Source organism: Saimiri boliviensis, chromosome 9 (genome assembly GCF_048565385.1).
Source record: "Saimiri boliviensis isolate mSaiBol1 chromosome 9, mSaiBol1.pri, whole genome shotgun sequence".
Lineage (NCBI taxonomy): Eukaryota > Metazoa > Chordata > Mammalia > Primates > Cebidae > Saimiri > Saimiri boliviensis.
This window is the reverse complement of record NC_133457.1, coordinates 63,147,794-63,173,455: the sequence shown is the minus strand read 5'-3', so window position 1 is coordinate 63,173,455 and position 25,662 is coordinate 63,147,794. Positions and strand designations below refer to the sequence as shown.

General features: G+C 43.2%; 1 protein-coding gene across 3 annotated transcripts in view; it reads right to left on the bottom strand.

The window, feature by feature from the left end:
* Positions 1 to 25,662, bottom strand: part of CTDSPL (CTD small phosphatase like) — a 129,086-nt gene that overhangs the window by 56,032 nt on the left and 47,392 nt on the right. The gene's annotated exons all lie outside the window — the stretch shown is intronic.

The window sequence follows — 25,662 nt, the reverse complement described above, 5'->3', positions numbered from 1 at the left end:
AAAAGACACAGAGAGGCTGAATAGAGGGGTGAAAAAAGCAAGACCCAATAATATACTGTCTAAAAGAGACTCACTTTAGATTTAAAGACACACATAGGCTGAAAGTGAAAGGATGGAGAAAGGTATCCTATGGCAACAGTGGCCATACTTATATCAGACCAAAAAGACTTCAAGCCAAAAAGCTGTCAGAGGAGACAAAGAAAGACATCACATAATGATAAAAAGCAGTTATATCTGCATCAGGAAGATGTAACATCAGAGCACCCAAATACATGAAGCAAGCACTGATAAAACTGAAGAGAGAAATAGCAACACAACAACAGTAGATTTCAACAATGAACAGACATGCAGAGAGATCCACAAGGAAACAGAAGAGCTGAATAACACTACAGACCAAATGGACCTAAGAGACACAGAATATTCCATCCCATAGCAGTAGAATACACATTCTTCTCAAATATGCAAAATATTCTCCAGGATAGATCACATGTTAAATCATAAAACAAGTGTTTAAAAATGTAAGAGATGAAGTGTCTAAGTGTGGTGGCTCATGCCTGTAATCCCAACTTTTCGGGAGGCTGAGGTGAGAGAGATGTTTGAGGCTTGGAGTTTGAGACCAAGCCTGGGAAACACAGCAAGACTTCATCTCAATAGTAACAGTAATGCTAATAAAGAAAAAGAAAAAAGTTAGCCAGGCATGGTGGTGTGCTCCTGCAGTCCCAGCTCGTCAGGCAGCTGGAGGCAGGAGGACTGTCTGAGCCTCAGAGGCTGAGGATGCTGTGAAACTATGATTGCATTGCTGCACTCCAGCCTGGGTGTCAGAGTGAAATCCTATATCTAAAATAAATTTACAATAAAAATAAAAATTTTAAAAGACTGAAATCATACTAAGTATCTTTTCTGACCATGAAATGAAACTAGAAAGCCATAGAAGGAAAACTGAAAAATTCACAAATATGTGCAAGTTCAACGCCATACTCTTAAATAACCAATAGGCCAGAGAACAGAAAGAAACACAAACTAGGAATAAAAGGAAACTACCTCAATATAATAAAATCCATAGATGAAAAGCCACAGCTAACATCATACTCAATGCAAAAAGTCAGAAGCTCACATATGGCTCTAAGATCGGAAGCAAGGATGCCCACTCTTGCCATTTCTACTGACACCATTACCGGAAATTCTAGTCAGAGCAATTAGACAGGAAAAAGAAATAAAAGGCACGCAGATCAGAAAGGAAGAAGTACAATTATCACAGTGACATGACCTTATAGGGAGAAACCCTAAAATTCCACAGAAAAGCTGTTAGGACTAATAAATGAATTCAGCCAAGTTGCAAGATAAAAATCAACATGCAAAAGACAGATCTGTTTCTATACACTGACAATGAGCAACCCAAAAAGGAAATTAAGAAAACAATCTCATTTACAATAGCACTAAAAAGAATAAAATACTTGGGAGTAAACTTAACTAAGGGAGTGAAAAATGTGTACACTGAAAACTAAAAACATTACTGGAAGAAATTAAAGAAGACCTAATACATGGAAAGACATCCGTGTTCATGGAGTGGAAGACTTAATATTGTGAAAATGTCTGTATTACCCAAAGCAATCTACAGATTCAATGCAATCCCTAACAAAATCCAAATGGCTTTTTACTCCGAATATTTTACTCCAAGTATTTTATTCTTTTTAGTGCAACTGTTGCAGAAATGGGAAAAACAATCCTAAAATTCATATGGAACTACAAAAGACCCTGAATAGCCAAAACAATCATGATAAAGAACAACAAAGCTGGAAGCCTCACACTTCCTGACTTCAAAACAAATTACAAAGCTATGGTAAATAAAGTAGTAAGGTACTGGCATAAAGACAGACACACAGACCAATGGAACATAATAGAGAGCCCAGAAATAAACCCATGCATGTATGGTCAAGTGATCTTTGACCAGGGTGCCAAAGATCTTAAATAAATAAAGACTTAAGCATAAGACCTGAAACTATAAAAAGCCCAGAAAAAAACATAGGGGAAAACTTTATAACATTGGTCTTAGCAATGATTTCTTGGATATGACACTAAAACCACAGGCAATGAAAGTAAAAATAGACAAGTGGCACTACATCAGAACAAAAAGCTTCTGTACAGCAAAGAAACAACACAGTGAAAAGGCAACCTAAAGCATGGGAGAAAATCTATGCAAACAATATATCCAATAAGAGAATAGTATCCAAAAAATATGAAGAACCTCTACAATGCAGCACAAAAACAGAAAACAAACCATAACCCAAATAACCGGATTAAAAAATGGCCACTTGCAACCACTGAAGTACAGAAAAAATAAAAATAAAATATGGGCAAAGGACCTACACAGATATTTCTCCAAAGACATACAAGTGGCCAACAGGTATATGAGAAGATGCTTGACATCACTAACCATCAGGGAAATGCAAATCAAAACTGCAGGGGGATATCACTTCATGCCTATTAGGATGGCCACCATCAAAGAAAGAAAAAGAAAAAGAAGTTTTGCCTAGGATGTGGAGGAACTGAAATGCTTGTGCATTGTTAGTGAAATGTAAAAAGGTATGGCTGCTGTGGAAAACAGCATGGAGTTTCCGCAAAAAAAGCAGAACTACCATGTAATCCAGCAATTCCACTTCTAGGTATTTATGCAAAATAACTGTAAACAGAATCCTGAAGAGCTGTTCATACTCCATGTTCACTGCCACACTATTTACAATATAAACAAGTGAAATGTCCACTGACGAATGAATGGGTAAAGAAAAAGTGGTCTATGCCCAAAATGGAATATTATCTGGCCTTAAAAAGGATGGGAATTTTGACATGTGCCACAGTGTAAAGGACATTGTTATACAAAGAAAAATAAGACCCTCAGCTTCGGCTGCAAATTCAGAGTTCATGTAGTTATGAAAAAAAAAAAAAGAAAAAGAAGCCAGCCACAGGACAAATACTGTATGTTTCCACTTACATGAGCTATCTAATGCAGGCAAACTCACAGAAACATAAAGTAGAATGGTGGCTGCCAGGGATCAGGAGGAGGGGGAGATGAGGAGCTGCTGTTCAATGAGTCTAGAGTTTCAGTCAATGAAATGAAAAAGTTCTAGAGATTGCTGTACAACAACGTGCATGTAGTTAAAACTGTACTGCTGACTTAAAAACTTGTTAAGAGGGTAGATTTCATGTTATATACATATATAACATGAAAAATATATATATATATATACCACAATTAAACAAAAAAAAAGAGTGGCCTTGGGAGAAGCCACAAATCCTGCTGCTGGAATGCCTGCCGTACCATGCCAGTGGCTCACACCGCCAACATTATATAATCTTCACCACACTTGGTACACTGAAGATGCCTTATTCAAAATGCTTGGGACCAAAAGTGTTTTGGTGTTGAAATTGTTTTGGATTTTGGAATATTTGCACATACATAATGAGTTATCTGGGGGATGGGACCCAAATCTAAACACAAAATTTATTTATGTTTCATATATACCTGCAACACATAGCCCGAAGGTAATTTTACACAATATTTTTAACGATTTTGTGCATGAAACAGTTTTGCCTTTGACCCATCATCTTTGAGTATCTTTCCATATACCTGTTGGCCACTTGTATGGCTTTGGAGAAATAGCTATTCAAGTTCTTCGCTCATTTTTAACTTTTATTTTTTCTGTACTTCAGTGGTTACAGATGCCCCATCATGAGGTCAGGAGTGGAATTTTCCACTTGTGCCTTCATATCAGCATTCAAAAGGTTTTGGATTTCAGAGCATTTGGACTTTGGATTAGTGATACTCAACCTGTACCATCCCCATTTTACTGGCCAAGACGTGACCAAGAAATGAAGCACCTAGACCTTGCCCAAAGACGCACTAAGTAGTAGAACTGGAATTTGAACTCAGGTTGTTGGACTGCAAAGCTTATAGCTTTCTTCCCTCTGTCATTACGACTGTCACCCTGTGGGATATCTTTCCCACCCTTTCTGGCCTGTGAGTGACCAAGTGGAGGGGTGACAGCTTGTTCACTCCCAGCTCACTGTCACCATTGCCAAACACTGAGTACTGCAAGCCTCCTCCAGATAATAAGTGCATTTGCTTCTTATACTTATCTATGGACAAAAGCCACAATTCAGTGATACAATTCCTCTAAAATATGCCATAATTGGATCACACTTCTTCCTATGATGTTTAATTAGAATGACTTGTTAAAGTAGTAAGCCAGTTCATCCAGAATATTCCACATTAGCTTCAAAATGAAAATGTAATCATAACTACAGTCTGCTCTCAATCCATTCATACCAAAAACTGGTTCACAACTGAATAAAGAAGAAGCACCTCCAAGAATGCCTCAAGAGTCCTCAAAAATCCTTCTCAAAGGACTGACACTACCTAGGCCAAAAAGAAAAATAATTCCTTCATAAATAATTTGCTAATACTCACCTATGGCCCATGGTCGGGGCAGTAGTCAGAAAAATAAGTTTCTCAGGTGGGCTGGGAACCTGTGATCTTACCATCCACCTCAGCTGTTGCTCTCAGTTCCCTGGCACAGCCTTGATGAAGACCTCTGCCTAGCTCCTGCTGCTCTCATTGCTTGGGCTCTGCTAGTATTTGCCACACTTAATCGTGTGGTATCTTTTAATTTCCCTTTGTCAGCTGGCCTGCCGTCTCCTCTGTGACTTTCCCATGGCCTCACAGACCTGTCTCCAGCTACCACGGATCACCCCAAGTAGCAGAAATCCCAGGCCCCAAGGGGCAGTGCACTCATCTAACGCTCGCTTATTTGGCATTTACTATGTGTCAAGTACAGCGGAATAGATAAGTGAACAAAACTTACACACATTCCTGCCCTTATTGAGCTTGGCTTCCAGTGGGAAGAGACAGACAATAAATAAACATGTAAAATATAGAGTATGTCACATAGTGTTAAGTATTGCGGATCAAAGCAAAGCAGGGAAGAGGTTAAAGAATGGGGTGTGGGGTGTGTGTGTGTGTGTGTGTGTGTGTGTGTGTGTGTGTGTTGACCTGTCACTCCTGCAAGAAAAGTGCTTCACAACCAGTGCATCTCTTCCATTTCTCCTCTTCCCGTTCTGTTACACACCCTCCACTGTCCTCCACACATACTGTCCTCCAACCAGCATCCCTTCTGCTTAGCCGCTCCATTCCCAAGATCGGGTATATACTTTATGGGACCCTTTGTTCAAAATGCAGGGCACTTTGTCCAAAAAGAAAGAAGGTCAGGATGGTAACAGCAGAGTATGAAAACAAGTTTGAGGCCTCTGCAGGGCACGCGCTGCAAGCCCATGAAGACAGCCCTACTTGTTCCTCCTATTCTACCCAAGAAGAAAGGTGAAGGCACGGCCCTGTGAATGCAGGCCCCACACCCTCCAACAAGCCCCAGCAGGAGGTGGAGGGCAGCTGCTGCCACTGCTGAGCTCTAAAGGAAGCTCAGTGAGTCCGGGTAGAGGAGAAAGACCAGCCCAGGAACCAATGCTTGCAGGGTATACACGAACAGCTTCTAGAAGGGGGAACCCTGATGCCAAAAGGGAGGGCTAAACAGAAATGTCTCTTGAGTACGTCCTTTGCACCAGACATTGAAGGAAAGAGACAAGGATGGATGGTGCAGGCAAATACTCAGGGGAGTCAAACCAGGCTTCCACGTGCAGGGGAGAGGGGGCAGGGGAACTACCACAGAGCAGGGAAGGATGGACAGAGGGGACAGGGAAGGATGTTGATGAGGGAGAAATGGAAGGTTACAGGAGGCAACAAGGAGGCCAGTCTGGCTGGTGGCAGAGGATGCACCACCAGGTGAGACCAGAGTGGGGAAGGGCCTCTAGCCTGAAAGCAGTGCGGGAGGGTGGTCAGTGAATGCTTTGAGGAGAAACAGGAACAGGATGAGAGCTGTGCTCTTGGAAGACCCGTCTGGCGGTGTATGAAGGACAGACAGCAGGCTCAGAGCGGCATCTAGGGAGAGGTCATGCTGGTGAGGGCAGGACAGCGAGAGTCTACCAGAATTAGCTGGGTAGAGCTTTCCTACCATCGGCCCTGGGTCTGCACAGACATGCAGCCGTGAGGGAAGGTTTAGATGCACAATTCCAGGCAAGCAGCAACAAACACGAAACTACATATCCCTGCGACAAAGTTCTCCGGCAGGATGCCCCAAACCACGTGCATTCCACAGAATCCCTAATTTTAGAAACCAGGCTGGAACTTATCTGACCAAAATAAACCTGGCCCCAAATATTTACTTTTGTTGTTATTTTTGTGGAGGAAGGAAGATCAATATGAACCTCAGGACATTTTACATGTTCCTTACCAAGATAATTTCTTAGGGTACCCTTTTGTACACCCTTCCTGGAAATGCTGGCAGTTACAAAACAGGGAAGTCTCCCAGTAAAAGCCAAAGGTTTTGGCATTTTTATCCCACATCGCTGTTTTCCAGTCTCTCAAATATCAACTCTGGACTTCATAACCCTTCGATTTCTTTGTACACATGGATAAAAAAAGGCTTCCAATTGTGGGACAGCAACCATAATGAACAGAAGAACAAATGGCAGGCCTAGAAAAATTTACTTTCATCATATAAACAGGACACACAATACTCTTCTCTTTTTAGAATAATGGAAGCTGCCTTAGTATGAATCATAATAAACTGAATTCCTACTTCAAGAGTTTTAGGATGAAGAAACTCCCACCGTGGACTGGGCTGAATGCATAAGGCAAGAGGCCTGTTGTCCTCACTCCCAGTTTTCAAACATAGAAACTCTCCTCTGTTTCGTTTTGTTTTAATGAGAAGAGTAAAATAGAAGAGTTTATGCTTGCAACATTTTGCTCCAAACAGGCATCAGCTCTCACGCGTACACACAGATGCTTCTGGATTAATTGTGAAAATGTCATCCAATTGTATGTCTGTGTTGTTCCCTCCCTGCTATCATGGCTCTGATAGCCTAAATGAGTGATTTAATACTGTGTGAATTTTGCATTGGTTTATAAGTGTGTTGTTTCATAAAAAAAAAAAAAAAAAAAAAGAGAAAAGCAAGGAATGCCTAGAAGGCTTGCTTGTATCAACTGACAGTTCAAAATTCAGATGGAAATATGCACGTTAAAATGTCATTGTCGCCGGGCGCCGTGGCTCAAGCCTGTAATCCCAGCACTTTGGGAGGCCGAGGAGGGGGGATCACGAGGTCAAGAGATCGAGACCATCCTGGTCAATATGGTGAAACCCCATCAATACTAAAAATACAAAAAATTAGCTGGGCATGTGGGCATGGTGGCGCGTGCCTGTAATCCCAGCTACTCGGGAGGCTGAGGCAGGAGAATTGCCTGAACCCAGGAGGCAGAGGTTGCGGTGAGCCGAGATCGCGCCATTGCACTCCAGCCTGGGTAACAAGAGCGAAACTCCACCTCAAAAAATTAAAAAAAAAATGTCATTGTCAATAGCCTGTAGTTTTTAACTGTACAATTTGAATTCCCACAAGAGTATATGGGTTTATAAGAAACGCTGGCCAGGCATGGTGGCTTACACCTGTAATCCCAGCACTCTGGGAAGCTGAGGTGGGCGGATCACAAGGTCATGAGATCGAGACCATCCTGGCCAACATAGTGAAACCCCGCCTCTACTAGAATACACAATATTAGCTGGGTGTGGTGGCATGTGCCTGTAGTCCCAGCTACTCGGGAGGCTGAGGCAGGGGAATCACTTGAACCTGGGAGGCAGAGATTGTAGTGAGCCGAGGTCGCTCCACTGCATTCCAGCCTGGCAACAGAGCAAGACTCCATCTCCAAAACAAAAACAAAAACAAAGAAATGCTATAAAGTTATTCATTCCTTAACCTGGAATTTTATAGGGTATTATAATACCTTTATAAATGGAAAAATATTAACAAATGACCCTAAGAAACCTCTTTTGATAAAGTTGCATAAACCACATATTTCAAAATAGACACCACACGTTGGGGACTGAACATGGAATAAGAAGTACCATGTGATACTTCCTACACAGAGTTCCACTCTGCCAAGATCAGATATTTTAAGAACGAATTTGAACTATCAGTTGGGATGGCAGTTCTCTGGAAGTCTTTACAGCATTTTCAGGGTTTCCCAAAAGAAGAGCTCAAGGCTCCTGTCTCCAGCTGACTACAATGTCACTCCAAGAACACCAGAAATATGGATACCACCCTCAGCTTTTCCTACTGCATCTCCTACAGCCAGTTAGCAGCCAGGCCCAGGCTCTTCTCCCCATCTGCTCGGCAGTCATCCTGGCCCACACCACTGTCCCTCCTCTCCAGGGAACCTCTGCAACAGTCTGATTACAGGTTCCTCCTCCCTAGAACATTCTTTTCTGAAATGCAGGTGTGGTTAGGCCCCCTTCCTGCTGACAGCCCCTTGGTAGCTCTGCATGGCTCAGACTGGGTTCTCGTCATGTTGCACAAGATAAGGTAACACAGGGTAGTAAAGGAAGCTTGGTGAACTCACCCCTTACCGCCCCCAGTGGAAACACTGCCCTGCTTGTCAAACATCCACAGGCCTGAATGCCATGCCTGTGGGCTCTGAGCCTGTGCTGGATTGCAGCCTTGAAGGTAGCCCTCACACAGAAACACACGTAGTGCTTCAGGCCAGGAATGGCAAGGCCCTTGTTGGTGAGCCAGCTGTGTTCCCAAGCTTTCCTTGTTTGGAACCTAGAATGCTATTTCCCACAAATAGCATCATGTAATAAGGAGTGACAAGGTGCCCAGGCTAGGCCATAGGGGCCGATTTAATCCATAACTCAACAGAGCCACATTTGCAAGGAAAAAGAATGGCAGTCTATTGAGTAGAGTTACCTGGCATCTAACGTAAGAAAGCCTGCTGGCTGCTTCAATAAAAAATCCACTCTGAGCAGAGGAGGGAGAATCTCCCCATGGAATAGAGCAGCAGGAGATCCTGGCCCAATTGTTGTCCAGACATTTGTCTTCCCTTTAGGAATCTTGCTGGTTGCTCCTGTCCTTGAATTGGGGGCCTCAGAGTACTGCTTCCCAGGTCACACAGGCTCAGTCCAGGGACAGGCCCTGCCTTCATACGCCACAGCACTGCAAGCCTTCTATTCAAGGATGGCATTCAAAAGTCCAGCTCAGAGAGTAACTTTTAGGGGCTGCTAGAGGTGGCTGCCTGCAGGCTCCTTTGTGTGGGTACTCTTTTTGATTGTTTGTTTTTTTCTTGAGATGCAATCTCAGCTCACTGCAACCTCCATTTCCTAGGATCAAGTGATTCTCCAGCCTCAGCCTCCTGAGTAGCTGGGATTACAGGCACGTACCACAATGCCTGGCTAATTTTTGTATTTTTAGTAGCGATGGTGTTTTACCATGTTGGCCAGGCTGGTCTCGAACTCCTGACCTCAAGTGATCCGCCCGCCTCGGCCTCCTAAAGTGCTGGGACTACAGGCGTGAGCCATCATATCCGGCCCTGTGTGGGTACTCTTTGGGGGCTGTCCCCAGCTATTCTTCCTCCCTGCAAGGAGAGGTCTTCACTCCCCATGACCTGGGAAAATGTCTTCAGGTGCATCTGACTCCACAGAGGTAAGGCCCAAGACAACAGGCACAGAGAGAAGAAACAGTTCTCCATGCTTGTCCCAGGATGACCAGCAGTGGGAACACCCACTTCCTTACAGGCGGTCTGGACCCTTACCACAGGGGTGAAGCCTCATAGACCTCAAAGAGTCATAGTAGTTCAACATCAGCACAAAAGCTGCATAAACTGTGTGTGTTGGGGGGCGGGTAGTTAGGGTTTTTCTTAAGTCAGCTATCTTCCAGGTGCTGAACTAGGTACTGAGAGAAAAAACAGTTACATAAAAAGGAACTGTTCCTGTCCTCAGGGAATGCTCAAACGAGTGGGAGGAGACAGATACACTCCGATGACCTATGATACAGTCTCTAAAGTTGAGGATGGCTATGATGTGGGTTGAACAAGTCTGGCAGTGCAGACACTTGTTCCCTCCACACATTGGCTCCCTGTCCTGACTGTGAAGAAGACAGGGACCACTGCTGCGAAGGTCAGCCAGGCACAGCCGAGGCCTGCTCTTTAGATGGGAGCAGCGGAAAGATCCTGGACAGCGCCCAGTCTCCAACATCCTTTTCCTTTGGCAAGCCATGTAGCCAGTCAGAAGCTAGACTCTGTTATCTGAGGGGAAAATGGCCCTGTGCTGCCCGCTCCCAGAAAGTGTTGTGAGGAAAAGATAAAATGGTGCATAAGAAAGTTCTTTACAGCTATAATGGGCAGCGGCAGGGGAGGAGTGTTTCTCTGTTCTTCCCCTCTGGTCTCCCCTCTGTCTCTCCCTTGTCATGAATTCACTACTTACTGAGGCCCCATGAGGCACTGGCTCAAGCCTATCGGTGGTAGAGAGGACTTAGGATGGGCTGGCCCCTGGCCCCTGGGGCTGAGGAAGTGCAGAGGGAAGCAGGTGTCACAGGTGGTTTGAGAGCAGGGAAGAGACCTGAACTGGGATGATCAGATCCTCTTACACCTGAGTGAGTGAATCAGACCAAACCATTTGCCCCATGCTATACAGCCAGTGAAATGCGTCCACATTAAATGCCCTAGTATTACTGAAAGCACTACTACGGGTGAGGATGGAAGCATGAGCTTAAGTTAGACCCTGTTCTTCCCTAACAAAAGGTCACTTTCTGAAAATCCTACTTTTTAGAAGGATGTTTGCAGACTGAAAATACCATTAGTGTCTGGCCCTTTACCATCTGTAAGCCCAAGTGAGGAAGAGCAGGAAACTCCCACATGCCTCCTTTAGGGCACCTGGCAGGGCCTGCAGCCTCCCACCCTGAGCATAAACCATTAGGGCAGATCAGGTGGCCTGGGGAAACACAGCTGATCTGAGGTGCAGCAAAGCTACAGAACTACCGAAGCTGCCAGTGAAAAGGAGAACTGTTTCCTCCGTATGCAGCTGCAGCAGCTCATACTCCTGCTTCCAGCACCAGACAAGTCAGCTCTGGAGAGGCTGCCCCCACAGTGCTCAGTCTCACCAAGACCCGGTGCACACCAGGGCACACTCCACCTGCTGAAAGGAAGGTCTGGGGATCTTACCTCTGGCAACAGTCCAGGCTGGCTCAGCCCTCAAGACGAGGTACCCAAGCATATCCTCAAAGGCCTCAAGCGGAGATCATGAATCCCTGCCTTCATCTAGCAATTGTTCCTCTGAACAATTTCCGAGCCTCCAGAAGAAACCAGCCCTGACATCTTGACTTTAACCCAGTGAGACAGATTTTCTACTTCCACCCTCTAGAGCTGGAAGAGAGTAAGTCTGTATTATTTTTAAAGCCACTGAGTTTGCGCTTTTTTTTTTTTTAATAGCATATATAGGAAGCGAATACAAGCCCCCATCAGAGACTAAGAGAAGGAAACATCCCCAGGGCGTCCATAATTCCCCATCCTTTAAAATTAGCTCTCTGGTCTCCTGACCGTCTAGCCAGTTCCCTTCTCCAGCTATCCTGCAGGCTTTCACTTGGCTTACTCATGCAAACCCAACTTCCTTCTTCGCTTCCCCCAGGGCCCAGCCAAGCACAGCTCCTGGAATTCAGGAGAGGCCCCAGGAACAGATGCTGATGGAGACTCTGTTATCCTGAGGAAAGGGAACCCTGGCCCCTTTCCCCATTCCATCTCTGCTGATCCTTCCTTGGCTGTAGGCTTCTTCCTGCTAACCAGTTCTCCAGCTCTTGAAATTGCAGCTTTTTACCGATTCCCCAACTTCTCCAGGACGTGGTTCTAGATTAGAGAACACCAAGTATTATTAAGTAATCCTTTCTGGAAATGGCCCTCAACACCTGCCTCATCTATTTCCTATTTTGGTTTCTACCTTACACTTCACTTTTTAAAAAAAATGCTGGAGGTGAAAATATATTCAGAGAACCTGTCCTTCTGTCTTGTGTTAATGATCAACTGAAGGCAAAATTCCAATACTGTTTTCCTGAGAAGGGAAAGTGTAACTTCTAGGCTGGAAACTGTTCTGAATATTCCAAGGAGAGGGGTCCCATCTCAGAACAGCTCCTTGAGAATGAAAATCCTCTGCTCACCCAAAATGCAGCTGAGAGTCCAGAGTCTATTGTGAAGCATCTTCTATAGTACAGTTTCCAAACTTGAAAATATTAATGAACAGTGTTTTTAAACAGTAACTCTTAAAAGGACAGTTCATATAAAACACAAGCTGAAAGGAGCTGCGCTGTCGGGGATGGGGAGGTCCCGGTAACGACAGGGGGTCAGGAAGAACTGCATGGGGTCCATTCAGCCGAGAGATTTTCAGAGCCATTTAACACCCACGATTACACAGAACTTATTTTCTATATTACATATAATCTTTTTAATGATAAATAATCTCACTGCTCAAATTCTATTACAATGAAAGGCAAACATGACTCCCCACAATGTCCCTTAGTGTTCTGCTCTTATCATGCTGGAGGGCCTGTTTCCCCCCTAGAGTGGGAGTCCCGGGGTAGAGAACAGTGTTCTCAGCAGGGTGCCTGGGTCACATACAGTTTTTGTGTCTGTTAGGTGAGGAAATCAAATTGTTTCCAAGGTCCAGGCATTGTCCTTTATTTAAGCCTATATCAGGGGCAAACAAGCAAAAGAAACTCTGCCACAATTAAAGAATACAATCTCTCAGAGTTACCATAAAGAACCATTAGTTTTGCTATATCCAGATGAAGTCTGTGATCATATCAAATCAAGAGAACATGTGACAGGAGAACTCTTGTGAGAACCAATTAACAGGAACATAGAATGTGACTGAAGGATAGAATGGAAGAGTTCCCTAGAAATGCCAGCTCAGATGACGATCCTAGAGGCAGACCACATTTACAGGCCAGACGGCTCCAAGAAATACAGAGATGCAAAAGGCAGGGGAAATATTTCATGCGAGGCTGCAAAGACCCCAGCTTTCTGGGGCAGACACAGAGACTTCCAAAGCTGGAGAAGGCTTTGGTTTGATGAGACAGGCAATGGGGACAGGCTGGGTGGGTACAGAAGGGGCTTCACAAATTAGACTTTGCAGAATTTCCTGATACTAGGTAGATTTTTGAGTTCTTTAATAAAGTTGCAGAGGAATGAAGTGACCTGCACAATATCAGAGTTGGCTGCTTAGAGGCAGAGAGAAGAGTGTACCTCAGGCCCAGGTCCTGAGGTCTGTTCTCTTATTCAGTGAGCAAGCACACATGTAACTGGGTTTATTTAGCACATGCCCCTCCTGGGACACCCTTCTGTATGCTTCCTGTTTCCTCCCTGCCTCTGCTCCCCATCTCCCCTCACTTAGAATCCCCTCAGATCTTCCTTTATCCCCTACTTGTTCGTAACCTTTTAAGAACTGTTAAAAGTTCTACAAAACTTGGAAACTCTATGTGAAAATTGCAACCCCTACTTCTCCCTAATTCCTGCTATGCCCTTGGGATCTTGGCTCACGCAGCAATTTTCTCCAATATCTGCTGTCAAACACAATCACAATAAATTTTATACTTTACTTATTCATATATTATTCAACACATGAATGCTCATATCTCCAGTGTGGGGCTACTCAAATTAAGGTTGAAGGAATAAAGAATGAAGGTTTCATTGCTTATAGTTTGGGGCTGAGGGCAGCAGCTGCCTGATGCTTCCTTTATATCCCTCTGAAAGTTCTAAATAAAAATTTGATGACTCAGTGACACTGTGTATTAATTGGAAACATTTAATAGTAAAACTATCAGTACATCGTGGTCTGGCATTTGCTGTAACGCTGCATTCCCAACTAGATGACATCAACCTAATAAGGTCTAAATTTATTCATCTATATTGGGATATAATTTAGGACAATTTATCAGTAGATAATTTTCTAAATAATTACAACGAAAGTGCCTAACACTTTAGGGCAAAAGATGTGCCATAAATATTAAACAGCACATACAAAAGCTTTCTTAGTTTTCATTTGTATATAAACCACGAGGAAAGCTTACTTTACATTAGCAAGATTATTCACACCCTGCTAAATTCTACTATAAACATGTACGGGTGAACATGTATCCTCTCTACCACTGGATTGTGAGCTCCTGAGGGAGGGGACTGAGTCCTTGCTCTGTTCCTCTTGCGTTTGTACCTCCTTGTACTGTGACCCCACCCTTACCTGGACATAGAACCTCAGTGCTCACTTAGGTGTCTGCTGAACCAATGAACGAACAGATGAATGTGCGTACCGCACATACTGTTCTTTGCACCTATAAAGTAATTATAGCACAGGGTCACTTGGAATTTCCTTATACCTAGGACACTAGAAAGATGTGGGGGAAGCCAGAGAAAAGCTGCAGCATGTCAGTGGAGTAGAAAGCAGCAGGACACCCAGGTACCATCCAAACTGCCAGTGACTCATGGCACCCGGAGTGTTGATGCCTCCTCCCACCTCTAACTCTGACCCTAACTAGCATCACCTGCCCTCCTGCCTCCCTGCCAAGAGGGTTTTGCAGAACAAACAAGGTGGTTATGGGAAAGTACTCTGTATACTACAAAGTACTGTATTAGTTTTCTAGGGCTGCAATATCAAAGTACCACAAGCTGAAACAACAGAAATTTGGCTGGGCGTGGCTCACGCCTGTAATTCCAGCACTTCGGGAGGCCAAGGTGGGCGGATCATAAGGTCAAGAGATCAAGACCATCCTGACAACATGGCGAACGCCGTCTCTATTAAAAGTACAACAATTAGCTGGGCGTGGTGGTGTGTGCCTGTAGTCCCAGCTACTCAGGAGGCTGAGGCAGGAGAATCGCTTAAACCTGCGAGGCGGAGGTTGTAGTGAGCAGAGATTGCGCCACTGCGCTCCAGCCTGGTGACGGAGCGAGACTCCATCTCAAAAAACAAAAAACAAAACAGAAATGTATTGTCTCTCAGTTCTGAAGACTGGAAGTGTGAAATGAAGCTGTCAGAAGGGCCATGCCTCTTCCTGGCCACTCCCGATTTCTGGTGTTTGCCAACAATCCTTGGTGTTCCTTGGGTCGTAGATGCATCCCTCTAATCTTTGCCTCTATCTTCTCCTCCCTGTGTGTGTCTGTGTCTCTTCTTCTCTTCTTATAAGGGCAGCAGCCATATTGGATGAAGGGCCCACCCTCCTCCAGCATGACCTTACCTTAACTACCTACATTTGCAATGACCCTATTTCCAAATAAGGTCACATTTTGAAGTAACGGAGGCTAGGACTTAAATGTATCTTTTTGGGGACACGATTCAATCAACAAGTACGTGAATAAAAGCACTACATAAAACCCCCCTGAAATAATGTTAGCTTGGACAAACTCTAGAAAAATGCTTTAAAATTCTGCTTAAAGTTATGGAGAATTAGCAGTTAGTGAGGAATAACGGGGCCAAGGTTCTGGTGAAGAGAAAATCCAGACAGGTCTGCTTGGCGTTTAGGGACACTTCCTGTTGGGATGCCTGCCACTTCTGAAAGAGTCTGAGAAGCTGACCAGCACTTTGGACAGCTTGTGAGTGAGGTGGACTAAAAGTGGAGTTCCATTCTTCAAGGGCTATACCCTGAGACTAAAGGTAAACCACAAGAAGTGGACTGCTTCTCAGAAGTCCTCTCAATCTCTGAAAACTAAATCACAGCCATACCAGATTCACAGTGCCCCAGGTGGCTGCCAGAGACAAGTATAAATTCTCCCTAAGGAAAGATAACATCATCCAAGGCCTCAGATTATTTCTAGAAGTTTTCACCTACGATGTCTGACACTTAATAAAAAATAACCAGGTATATGAGGATATAAGACAAGATGAATGTACTATATTCCAAGGAAAACAACAGGCTACTGAAACAGCTCACAAAGGCTACAAATAAAGGTGTTATTAGATGTGGGATTTTTTTTTTAAACTATGCATAAAGAGTCCAAAGAGGTAAAAGATAAAATTGGAAGTTTCTCAGAGAACTAGAAACAAAACAAAACAAAACCCAGCAAGTCAATATCTTAAAAATAAAATAACTAAAATTAAGAATTCAATATGGGGGTTTAATAGCAGTTTACAGCTTGAAGAAAAATTAGTAAACTAAATGATAGGTCAAAAGCAAATAACTAGTTTGAAACTTAGAAAGACATGAGGATAGAAAATGAAGATGAGAAGGTAAAAGATAAAGGGGCAGTGAGCAGGACTAACATACATAACTAGAGTCACAGGAGAGGAGAGAATTGAGTAGAAGACATAGCCAAGAATAAAACTGAAGACATCAAACACAGATTCACAATCATAAATGGATGAACTCCAAACAGATAAATAAAAATAAAACTCTACCCATATGAGCACATCATAGCAAACTGCTGAGCACCAAAGACAAAGGGAACATTTTAAAAGCAGCCAGAGGCAGGAAAAAACAGATGATCATCAATGGAGTAACAATCAGATCAACGATTGATTTAATGAAAATACTAAAAGCCAGAAGACACTAGAATATCATCAAAATACCAAGAGAAAATATCAAAACATTTAAAAACAAATAACAATGTTAAAACTCTTAGGAAAGATATAACATTGGCTGGGTCTGGTGGTTCATGAATGTAATCACAGCACTTTGGGAGGCCAAGGCAGGAGGACTGCTTGAGGGCAGGAGGCTGAGGCTGCAATAACCATTGATCATTCCACTGCACTCCAGCCTAAGCAACAGAGTGAGACCCTGTCTCTAAAAAAAGAAAGAAAGAAAAAAGAACATATCTATCTTATATAAACCCTTCCAAAGAACAACAACAACAACAACAACAACAACAACAACAGCAAAATGCTTCCCAACTCATTTTGCAAGTCTCACCAAACCATGACACAAAAATCTGACAAGGACATTATACAAAAGCAAAATTATTGTAAAAAATCCTTCTTAGGAGCAAAACCTTGAATAAAATACGAGGAAACTGAATCATCCAGAAAAGCCTATGAAAATGATAATATGTCACTAGCAAACTAATTTTATTGCAGGAATGCAAGTCATCATATTAACAAAATAAAGGGGAAATCAAATTATCATATCCATAGATTCAGAAAAATAATTTGATAAAATTAAACATCCATTTATGATAAAACTCCTTGCAAACTAAGACTAGATAGGACCTTCCTAAATCTGATATGGTATTTACAAATAACCATAGCACATACCACACTTTATGGTGAAATACTGAAGGCTTCCTGATGAGATCAAGGATAAGACAAGAATGCTTGCATCACAACCTCTATTTAACATCAAACAGGGAAAAAATATGTAAGGGAAAGAAGAAAAAAACCCTCATTCACAGATATTTTGATGGTATGTGGAGAAAATCCAAAAGAATCTACAGACATTTCTAGAATAAACAGTTGGGAGATATAAAGTTAGTTTGAAATATAACAAACATTTGGAAAAGGAAAAATTTTCAGTTGCAATTTACAATAAAACCAAAATATAAAATATGTAGGAGTAAATCAAAATATGTAAAAAGACCTCTACCATTTTCAAATATGGTAGAAAAATTCCATATTTTTCTACCCAGAAAATTCTAAAACATTATTTGGAGAAATGTTTAAAGCCCATAAATAAATGGAGGGATATACTATGTTCACGATTTTAAAGATTCTACACTGTGAAGATGTCAATTCTTCCACACTCGCTTAAAGATTCCACGCAACCCAACGAAAACCAAAGCAGCTTTTGTTTATTCATTTTGTGGAAACTGGAAACAGATGATTTAAAAATCTATATGGAAATGCAAAAGACCAACAATAGACTTGTCCTGCTGGATACTGAAACTTATTATACAGCAACAGTAATTAAGAACCTGTCATTCTGGCAAAAGAACAATGTAACAGAACAGAAAGCCCAGAAACAGACTCAGGAACATTTATGTTCACCAGAGAGAGACCAAGCTGGTAGATTCCTGGAGCAATCTCCCCAGTCTCTGTGTAATCCCAGGCAAGGATTTTCCCCCTTTCGGACCTCAATTTCTTCATCTATAACATGAGGCAGGTAGACTAGGTCACTCAAATTTTGATTTGAATTTAGAAAAATCAGATTAGTAAATGGGTCCAGATTGCAGGACTCACCAATTCTCATTTCTACTCAGAAGCAAGGCAATCTTCTAAGGAAACCAAACATGTCCCTCTGTTTTCCAGGTTAAAAAGGCGGGGATTTAGGCACTGTGTCTTGCTACCTACTGATTTTAGTCCAAAATACTCCAGCCAGCCTGAGTATAGAGGGCATGGCCAGAGTCTTGTATTGTTTGCTTATTTAGAAGGCATGTAAGGTAGTGGATAAATCAGGTAGAACTAGGTTTTAAAATACTGTTTTTCTTTTTCTTTCTTCTGTTCTGCATTAGAGTCTCACTCTGTCATCCAGGCTGAAGTGCAGTGGCACAATCTCAGCTCACTGCAACCTCCACCTCCTGGGCTCAAGCAATCCTCCCACCTCAGCCTTCTGTGTAGCTGTGACTACAGGTACATGCCACCACACCTGGCTAATTTGTGCATGTTTTTGTAGAGATGGGGTTTTGCCATGTTACCCAGGCTGGTCTCAAACTCCTGAGCTCAAGCGATTTGCCCACCTCAGCCTCCCAAAGTGCTGGAATTACAGGTGTGAGCTGTTGTACCTGGCCAAATACCATTTTTCATTTATACATTTATCAAACTCTTTCTAACCAAACTATTTCAGATCTCCGAGCCTCAGTTTCTTTATATGTGAAAGGAAAATTTTTGTGAGGATTAAATGGAATAATGCTTGTAATGCACTTAGGACAGTGTCTAGCACATAGCAATTATTTAATAAATGGAGGCCATTGCTGGCAATAATATACTGGAGCTGGGTGTTGGGGCTATGATGATGATAAGACTAACAGAAACAGCAAACTAGACTTGTAAGGGTTTAACACATGGTGCCTACTGTGTGGCTGATGCTCAATGAATATTAATGGAATAGGCAAGTTGCTAACTTGCCAGGCTCTCACAAAATCCTGAAGACTCAAGGCCTCCTTGTTTATAGTGCCAGGTTCCCTTCAAAATAACTGGATTCCGATGCATTTTTGCCTTTGTTATTACTGAAGACAGGCCTTACTCCCACGTCCCCAGTACCGCATACACCCTAACACACACCTGGCCTCAGTTAGGATCGTTTCTCTTCTTTCCCATCCTGACACACAGGGAGGGGTGCCTCAGCCTTGTGTGGTCAGTCCTCTTGTGCCTGGGCAGCTCGCAGCCTGGGTAACACCTGGTTTGTTTACTGAGCCTCTCCCTCACCCAGAGACTCCTTAATCAAAATGGCCTATAAAGAAAGGATTTCAAAAGCAACAAGAGGCTGGGTACTACAAGTCCTGTTACTTCGGACCTGACACTTCAGGCCTGCAAACATGTGCCTGGAAGGCAGGAGTGGCCAGGGCTGACTTCAGGAAGGAGCTGGCCTCCTCTCTGCCAGGGGGAGCCACTCTACTCTCTCCCACACCTGGCTCGACCCTGCCTTGTGGGGCTGTGAAAGGAGGTTAGGTTCCCCCACTCCCTCCAAAGACAACATAAATCGGATGCTTTTAGAGTCACAGATGAATACGCAGAACTGTAGTTAACTCAAGAGTTTTCCTAATGACAGTTTTTGACTTCTAAGTCTATCAGGACCCAGCTGGAGTGCAGGGGCACAAACTCAGCTCATAGCAACCTCCGCCTCCCAGGTTCAAGTAATTCTCCTGCCTCAGCCTCCCGAGTAGCTGGGACTACAGGCACCCGCCGCCATGCCCAGCTAATTTTTTGTATTTTAGTAGGGACAGGGTTTCACCGTGTTGCCCAGGCTGGTCTCAAACTCGTGAACTCAAGTGATCCATCCACCTTGGCTTCGCAAAGTGCTGGGATTACAGGTGTGAACCACCACGCCCGGCTGTCCTCCTCTCTCTAGCAAGGGTTACACCTGCCACCCAGGTGTGTAGACAACTTCCTGATTCTTCTGCCGCTTGTCTTCTTGCCCTTCTCAGAAAGAGAATCTGAAACGGAAGCCCACTAAAATGTTCAACCAGACAAACATTTTTCTCCAACAAAAATCCCTGTTATTTGCCAAAGGTTCTTACTGGGGGTTCAGTGGAATTAGAAACGGCTTCTCGGTAGCTAATCCAGATAAAGAAGCCTCCATTATTCCCTCACCCCTCAGCCTTCTCAATGTAAGCTACACAGCTCGGCTTCTCTCAAGCGTCTGCGCTCCCACATCTTGCAGACCCTGCTCTTAATTCTCTCCCAGTTTTTGCGGAGTAACAAAAGGGAAGTCACCACTCTGCAGCCCTGACTCAGTTCTGAAGTTCCACAGGCACTGAAAATTATTACTTAAAGGTGTGAGCTTCCCCAGTTTGTAAAACCTGAAGAGTACCATCCTCTAACTTAGAACTCAGTCACCTTGGCAAACCACACTGTGGAAAAGCTAAGGCAGCAGCCACGGTAATCCCATCTGGGGCTTGCCCTCTGCTTGGATTTCCTGAGTACAGCAATAAACCAAGTCAGTCTTCTATGAGAACTGTTTTGAAGGAAGCAAGGGCATTAAGTGACTTCAAAAACTGCATATGCACATGCTAAGATCTGCATTTCTTTTTTTTTTCCATAAGGTCTACCTTTCTGTTAGCACCCCTGAAATACGGGACAACAACATCTTCCAACAAATCCATTTACAGTCATAAACCAGGGGAAACGCCTGCCTTCCCACAGCAGGAGTGGAGCCTCAACCTTGGAACCACCAGAGCGTGAGAAGAGCTGTAACCCAGAGTCTTACCTCCCCCAGACAGCAGAGACCACATTCACATGTGGTGAGCTCACACCTCTCTCCAGCAGCCCCTGGCCCCCACCCTGTGGAATGGAGTAATTCAGGGTCTATGTGTTTCCCTGGGACAAAGAGGCATTTATTTCAGCGGGAAGCAAACTTTTTTCATGGGAATACAGCCCTGAATTTTAGAATCAAAGCGGATAAAAAGGAAAGCTTGATTTTATACTGTTTTGTAGCTAACTTTTAAGAAACACATTTAAATATACACTTGATGCAGACTATTCATAAATACTGTCTACTTCTAATAAGCTGAGAAATTTTATCGAATTACCTTTAAAATGAACTTCAAAATCTCTGACCAAAACAATGCAGTCCAGCCTCTGAGAACCGTGGATTCTACTGGAGTTTAGCAGGTAAAAAAAAAAATCTTTTTTGAGATGGAGTTTCGCTCTTGTTGCCCAGGCTGGAGTTCAATGGTGCATCTTGGCTCACTGCAACCTCCACCTCCCAGGTTCAAGCAATTCTCCTGCCTCCGCCTCCCGAGTAGCTAGTATTACAGGCACCCGCCACCACGCCTGGCTGATTTTTTGTATCTTTATTAGAGATGGTGTTTCACCATGTTGGCCAGGCTGGTCCTGAACTCCTGACCTCAGGTAATCCACTCGTCTTGGCCTCCCAAAGTGCTGGGATTACAGATTTGAGCCACCGTGTGGAGCCAAAATAGTCAGACTTCATATGAACTATTGTGTGGTTATCAAGCGGCCTAGAACACTGCTAATACTTTATTCACATTACCTCACTGAATCCTTACAACAACCCTCTGGGGGAGGCAGTATCATTCTCACCATTTACAGATGAGAAAACTGAAACATAGATGTCACTTGCCTAAATTCACATTGCTAAAAAATGGTGAAGCTGGTATTTGAATTCAGGCAGTATGGCCCCAGTGATCATGTCCTAATCATTCTTCCTAGAATGTGAGAACAGGAATGTGTGATACCATTCACTTTGTGGAAAATAAACGTTTATGTTTAATCAGCATATATTTACATCAGCATTAGTTCATGGGCACCACAATCCTGAATTACAGGCAACAGTGACTTGCTGTCCCCTCACTCCCTCCCCAAATGTGGGACTTGGCCTTATGGCCCAGCTCAAGGTCACGCAGCCTCGTGATTGCAGAGTCTGTGATGGAAAGGGCCAGGCTTTCTTCCTGCAAAAGGATTAGAGAACTGAGGTTACCCATCCGGGACTATTTCTTTCCCTCCTGCTGCTGACTAAAGGAATACCACCACACCGGGAAAAACAGGAAGCTAGTTACCAGATACGCCAGAACAACAGCTCTACTGTTCAGAGCTACTAGCAAGAAGCAGCGTCTCTGCCATGTCCCTGGGCCTCCTGCCTGGAAGGAAATGCCCAGCCCCAGGGCAGTGCTGGGCAGGCCACAGGCAGTCTGGGGTGAGCCCTGAAGCCCATTTCTCTGAAACAGTCACTTGGCTGCTGTGAAAGACCTGCTCAGCCCTAGGATCTGGAAAACAGGGAATGGGGAAGAACAGTCAGGTTTACTGGGCATCTGCTATGCCAATGTTTGTTCATGATCCCAGTCTCACAAATGGAAGTTGGATATCATTATTTCCATGGCAGAAATGAATTCAGCAAGGCTCAGAGAGCTTCAGTGATTTGCTCAGCCAGGGCACCACAGGGGCAGGGACTGGAAACTGGCTTTGTCTAACTTCAAAGCCTTCAATTTGATGCATTTTTCATCATGCCATGCTATGAAATTTCTTTCTTGAATTCAGCCAAAAGGGTATCTTCATTTTTATTTAACCCAACAAAATAAAAAGAAATACCAATGAATTGGTATTGGTTCATTTAAAGAAAAACATTTTATGTAACATTTCAAATTCTAAAAGGGAAAACAAAATAGTTGTAGTAATTATGACAGACTAAATATCGATAGTGAGTAAAGGCTGTATATATATGGAAAAGAATAACCCAAGACCACTCCAGCAGCAATATGAACAGAAATACTAATCTCTAACAATGGACAACTTTCAACCTCACTATTAATCAAAGAAATGCAAAAATAAAAACAATGTACATTAGCTATTAAATTGACAATTAAGAACTTAGAGAACACAATGCTGGTATAAGAAACACTGCTAATGGAAGTGTAAATTGTTACTATCCTTCTGGAAAGCAATTTAGTAACTTGCACCAACAATCATAGATGTGTCTGTATACTCCTTTACCCAGTAATTCAATTTCCTGTCTATTCTCAGGGATTAATTTAAAATATGAGGGCGCTATATATGCAGCATGGATACCTTCCTCTCTGCGCTGTTTATAAGTGGCATAAGCAGAAAGCAGCCTAAACGTCATACAAAAAGGGAATGGCTAATAAATATTGGAACATTTAGTCAAGAAAATATTACCCAGCCATTAAAAATGATGGTGATAGAGTCTACGTGACAAAATGAAAAAAATACAGCTAACTGCAATGTTAGGAAAGAATAATTCAGATAAGGATTTAAAATATTATAGAGGGTATATCAATCAAAATTCTGCATGCATCTCTTCTCGTAGGTTTAACATGCATTTGCCAGAGCTTCCACTTTCTATTAGGTGATTTTTTAAAGAGAACCATATTTGGATTACTCTTGCCTGCTGTGATGGACACTCGCCCACTTGGCAGGCGCTACCAGGTGGTGAGTTTCGAGAAGTGAGTCTGAAGGTCGGCTCCCAGCATCCCTTCTTTCATGCGGTTTCTAGGCAGTGTTTGTGCTGTGTTTGTGTTCTGACTCTACAAAGGGTACTTTTGTTCCATTAACCACTTGTGGTTTAGCTGTGACACTGAGGGTTATAGGGAAGACCATGCAAAGTAAACTGTAGAAGCTTTCGGATTTCTTAAAAACAAAAACAAAAACCTGCAGACTTTCTGCTTGTTTTGCATCTCAGGAGCACAGGGTTGCATTTACCATTATGTGATAGTTCCTGGCACACCGCAAGCACTATCTAGGCAAATGCCCTGTATGTATATTGCTTGTATTTCCCTTTATCCTCACAGCCTACCTCCCATTCCCTTCAACCCACAGGCAAACTTTCCAACCTGCTTAAAGTATATGTTTACAGGAGTACTAGAAAAATGGGCATTGTACTTTTCTGAGCACCTATTTTTGGAAATATTATTCTGTGTATCTCGTTCTTATTTTTTCCGCTAGGCACTATGTTCTTAACATTCCCCCACGTTGATACACATACAGTTCCTAACCACTGAGTGACAAATACACTGTGGCACCCCCCCAGGGCATTTTGTGGTACCCCCATCTGGGCATCGAGGAAGGAGAGCTAAGCAGATCCCCGGTACAATTAGTGCCTGAAGCATATCTTAGTTTATAGTGTTATTACTCAGTTATTTCCTTTATATAATCCTGTATATATAATCATATATTAGTTTATAGAATTAGTGCCTGAAAAATATCCATATATATATATGTATATATATATATATATATATATACGCACACACACACATATACACACACATACATATATATACAATTATATCTTAGTTCATAGTTGGAGGAATGTCTAGAGCAGACACGGTGCAGAGCATGAGTTAAGGGAAAAACAGTTACACCAGGACAAGAACACGGCCCAGGCGGCAGCGTTCAGTATCGTAAAGATATCCGCATGGCCGGGCACAGTGGCTCACACCTATAATCCCAGCACTCTGGGAGGCCAAGGCGGGCGGATCACAAGGTCAACAGATCGAGATCATGGTGAAACCCCGTCTCAAAAAAAAAAAAAAAAAAAAAAAAAAAAAAAAAAAAAAAAGACACCCGCTGTGTGGCAGGCTTGGAGCAAGAGCCTCTCCTCCGGATAAGGAGTTGTAGTACCTTGCGTCCAGTTCTTGTGGAAGGCTGCCCTCAGACCAGCAATCCCGTGAGCATCCAAGGGCTTAAAACCCCTCCAGTATAATCACACTTTGGTGACTGTATAACTTGTCAGCTCTCTAGCTACTGTGCTGCTCAGAGCATCCTCCTGTAGAAATCACTGGAAGCTGCCAGCAGGTGGCTGTAGACCTGGTCAGCTCTGCTACTATGCTGACTCAAGAGCATCCTCCTACAGAATTCCTTAGAAGTAGCCTGGCCCAGACAAGAGATATTGTGCACTGCACTCTTCACTGCGCATGACCCACCTCCTAGCCTAGGTGACCTAATGGGGGTGGACCCCTTGTTTATTGCTCACGTGATTGTCTTGACCCTATCACTGTCCTTAAGATGACCTCACTCACTACCATTCCCCCGTCTTGTACCTAATAAATACAGACACTCCTGGATATTCAGGGCCTCGCCTGTCTCCACTCATAGGTGGCATGGCCCCCTGAGCCCAGCTATCTTTTCCTGTCCTTCTGTGTCCTGTCTCTTTACTTCTTGGATCCAGTGCCTCAGCACAGCGATAGGGGACACCCCACGACCCTGTAGAGCTGTGACCCTACACATTTAAAGCTCTGGCCTCTCCCAGGCTATCACTCTTTCATCCTTTTCTTCTTTTCCTCCTCCACTCACCCTGCACATGCGCCCTATACACATACGAGTGAACAGTATCAACAGTGCCAAGTGAACAAGACTCAAGTTCTTTAAGTCTCTTAATTGTTTCCTTAGAGAGAAAATTTCACTTGACATTTGTAGTTTTCAAGAATGTATTTTTCACGTATTTCAAGAAGTCTCTGTGATAACTTTAATAATTAAGAATGTATAGACTTTAAAATGCCCTTAATTTCTTTCATTCTCCTCCCTTAGACCTATTTTAAAGCAGCTGCCTTTAGAAGGGCCATAAATGGCCACCTAAGACCCTCAAGGTCAGAATCTGAATTCCAGAGATGTCAGAAGGTGGCTGCTGCGGTTT